Source organism: Diceros bicornis, chromosome 34, assembly GCF_020826845.1.
Source record: "Diceros bicornis minor isolate mBicDic1 chromosome 34, mDicBic1.mat.cur, whole genome shotgun sequence".
In the NCBI taxonomy this organism is placed as follows: domain Eukaryota; kingdom Metazoa; phylum Chordata; class Mammalia; order Perissodactyla; family Rhinocerotidae; genus Diceros; species Diceros bicornis.
Genome location: NC_080773.1, coordinates 34,431,780 through 34,435,711, shown reverse-complemented (window position 1 = coordinate 34,435,711; position 3,932 = coordinate 34,431,780).

The following is a 3,932-nucleotide window of genomic DNA, read 5'->3' as shown; positions in this document are numbered from 1 at the left end:
ACTTACTCTTTCATTGAACGACGAGCCCCAGAGTCCTTTGCGCGGCGCCTTTCCGGCCCCCAGACTACATTTCCCAGGAGACCCTGCGCGTCCCTCAGGCGGGCTTGGGGGAGCGGGGGTTGGAGGTGGCGCGGGCGCGCGCTGTCTTGGTTCGTGAGGTAACTGCAGTGTCGTCGCCAGTCTCAGAGGGAAGGTCTGAGGTGGGGACCTGCCTTTGTCGTCTGGGCGTGCAAGTCCCAGGGTGTGATTTGTGTATGTGAGGCCCAGTTTGTGTTGTTGTGTATGCGTGTGAGAGCGAAACATTGTTTGTGACCCTGTTTTAGTGATTGTGTGCTGTCGACTGAAATGAAGAGTCTGGGTAAAGGTTAATTAAGAGAGTCTGTTTGATGAGCAAAGTGAGGAATTGGGAACCCCGGGGAAACAATCCTACAGAATGTTCTGAGGAGCTGCTCAAAGGGGTGTGAGTTTAAGTGCAGCTTATATCTCTTCCACAAAACAGTGTATGTGCAGGGAAGAGGGAAGAAACCTTACAACTAGATTTCATGTATGTCAGAAAGGGATAGGATACATCTGGGCTTTTCTGTAGATTATACATTAAAAGTACCATGAACAAGAATTCCTTGGTTAGACATCAAACAAGTTCAGAGATGCTGACGTCATCAATGTGTGGAGGGAGGCAAGGACCAGGGTCATTATTTGTTACCTTAATCTACAAGAAATGCAGCTGGGGATGTAGGAACTAGGTACCGTTTATCTCTTCCTGTTGCTGATTCATCCTGCTGGCATCTTCAGTCACGAGACGAGGGGTGGCAAGGTCATTTGACACAGGCTGAAGATGGCCTGCACAGCCACTTCACAGGACAGCATGGATTGTTGTACTGACTTAGAGCCTATACGGTTTGCTTGCGAGATTTGTCTGTTAGACGAGGAAGAGGGGTCCCAAAAGTCTGTCCACAGTACCCTTATTTTGTTGTGTTTTGTGTGTGAGGCGCAGCTTTTGTGGCTGTGTAGGGGTGTGTAGGGACCCACAGATAGTGAATGTGTATATGTGTGAGTAGAACAGTACCATTTGTGGAAGTGTATGCTTGTGTATGTATGTGTGTGGCCCAGCTTTTGTGATTGTGTTACCGAACAAAGGGCACAATCTGCTTGCCTCAAGACAAAAGCCAATCGTGAAGGGGCAAGATGGTGGAAAAGAAAGGGCAGGTTATTACAGCTTGCTAGCATGGGGGAAGATGCCTGACTAACGTCTCAAAGGACCATCTTAAGGGGCACAAAATCTTACAGCATTTACATAGGCCAGTGGGTTATAGGGGAGGGAGTTAGGAATGTTGACCCTCTGGTGTTACAGACTGGGAGTCACCATACCAGATCTTTCAGTTTCATTGATGATGGATATCAGCATAGACTCTCTGTTGGGGGATCATCATATTCCTAAGGAACTCAAAAAAACAAAGTTATCATCTTATTGCAGCTGGGAAGTACATGCACAAGCAGGGGTCGTGAAATCTACAGAGCAGTTAGATCTCCTGGAGGGTGCATATCCGGCTGGGTTAGTTAGTCAGAGGTCATTCCAAGTTACAGTACGGTTTCTTTTCTACAATATGGCTTCCCTTATGTCAACCTTGTCTTGAGCCAATATCAATTGTGTACGTGTGTATGAGAAACCACTGTTTGTGACTTTGTGTAGAGACCCAGTTTTTGTGTTTTTGTAGGTTTGTGTATGTACAATTCCGATTCCAATTCCAGTGTGTGGATTTTTTCCCCACCATCAAGCAATTCCCTGACACCAGCTGGGTGTTTTACAATGTAACTCAATTCTGACACTGTCTAGCTGACAGTAGCATCAAATCCCACAGGTTAAGGGCTCAGTCCTGAAGACTGCCCCCCACTCCCCACATTAGACGCCAATTGCAAGTCCAGGTTGTCACTTGTGCTTCTGACTGAGCAGCTATAGGTCAGAGGATCCGATGACAACCTCCTTGAGTTTTATTAATTTGCTAAAGCAGCTCAAAGAACTCAGAGAAACATTTTACTTACTAGAGCATCAGGTTGATGCCAACCCTGATATCTGTTCCCCTACACTGAACCCAGCATATATGGGGTTAAAAACCAAAAAGCACTCATTCCCTCTTTCCTGCTTGTCCAGCTCCCTTCACATGTAGATATTGGTCATTTTAACCTTTGTATCCCTGAATTCCACAAAGCAAATAGAGGTAATAAATTGTTAAAAGCCCAGGTGGCTACAAACTGAAATAATGACTAATTACCAGTTCTTGAGCTTTGTTACAGGGAGACTGACATCCTGAAAGTATCAAGAAGCTGAAGTTCCCCAACTCCTGGTTCCTGGCGGAATCCACCATTTGCCACAGGGACAGATAAATGGAGGACACCTGCAGCTTCCCTTACCTCAGCCAAATGCAGGCTGATGGGAGGACACTGAACTGCAAAGCCACAGCTCCCCCGCCCCTACCTAAAACCTTGTAAACTTTGTAATCGTTAATTGGCTGCAGTTGCCGTTGTCCAGAAAGAGGGAGAATCCCCCTCCGCCCTTTCCCTTAAGGTTCTTATGGCTGGCCAAATAATTAAAAAGACAGGTTAGCAGGAGAAGATAATACCAAGTTTAATAACATGTATACATGGGAGAAACCAGGGAAACTGAGTTTCTCAACAAAATGGCAGAGATTCTCATCTTAAATATCATCTTCAGCTAAAGACAAAGGAGGATGTTGGGGGGGTAGTGGTTTGGGATTTCAGAGGAGAGGAAGACAATTTACATGGAGAGGGAAATGTAAATGTTTGTCAGACAATTCTTTACAGGGCCACCTATAGAGAATGTGGCTGGAGAGACAGGAATCGCAGTAATCAAGAGTATGTAGATTTAAGTCCTTTCCTTCTGTACTGATAAGAGTTTCCAGAGACAAGGCCATCCCCCCCTCTTCCCAGCACACAGAGGGAGATACCTTTACAAATGGAGATTTCCCTTGTAGATGTAAATGTTTGTCGGGCAACTCCTTGCAGGGCCACCTAGCGAATGTGGCCTGGGAGAGACAGAATGTTTGATAAGAGGGGCTTGTTGGTGCCTTTCCAACATCTTATGGCAGCGGTTTGGGGGAGGTCAAATGACCGTCAGAGAAAATAATCAAGGTAAAGAGAGATATTTCAGAGTGGTCAGTTTTGATCTCCCACACCCTCCACTCCCCAGCACAAAATTTCGAAATTTCAGGTGATGCTGGAAGATTGATCAGTGGAGCCCTAAATCTCCTGCTGTAGATAGAGATAACAGCCGGCTTGGCGTTGGGAGGTCTGGGCGCCCCACAACATTCTAATCACAGTCACGGGAGAGTACATTCTTTCCTACAGACTTTCCTTAAAAAACCCCGACTCCTAATGCCTCAGGACTGTGGATTTTGGGGCACAAGCCCACCACAGCCTCATTTTGCTGGAAAATTAAACCATTTTTCTTTTCCTTGATCCCCTGGTCATTGTGTTCACTGATTCAGCTATGGTGACAGAGTCCCGGGTTTTTCCGGCTACAAGTTATCATAGAAGGATATAACTCAGGACTGGCCAGATGGAAGAGATGCATAGGGCAAGGTATGTGGGAAGGGGCTTGGAGCTTCCGTGCTCTCTGAATGTGCCACTCTTTGCAGCACCTCCACATGTTTGACATAGGCAGGAAGCTAGATGTGAGCTGGGAGCAAGGTCACTCCACCAGGCACAGCATCCTCATTACCAGGCAGCAGCTATTTGGACATGCAACACTCCCCCCAACCCTGACCTAGAGTAGCCCCAAGCCTCATTATACCCTCATTTGCGCTTCGGTTTTGACTCTTCTTGTGGGGGATCACCGCCATGACAGTTCGCCATGACAGTTCTGGAGATGCCTATGTAAGGAAAAAATCCCCCCACATGGGGGTGGAGACTATGCC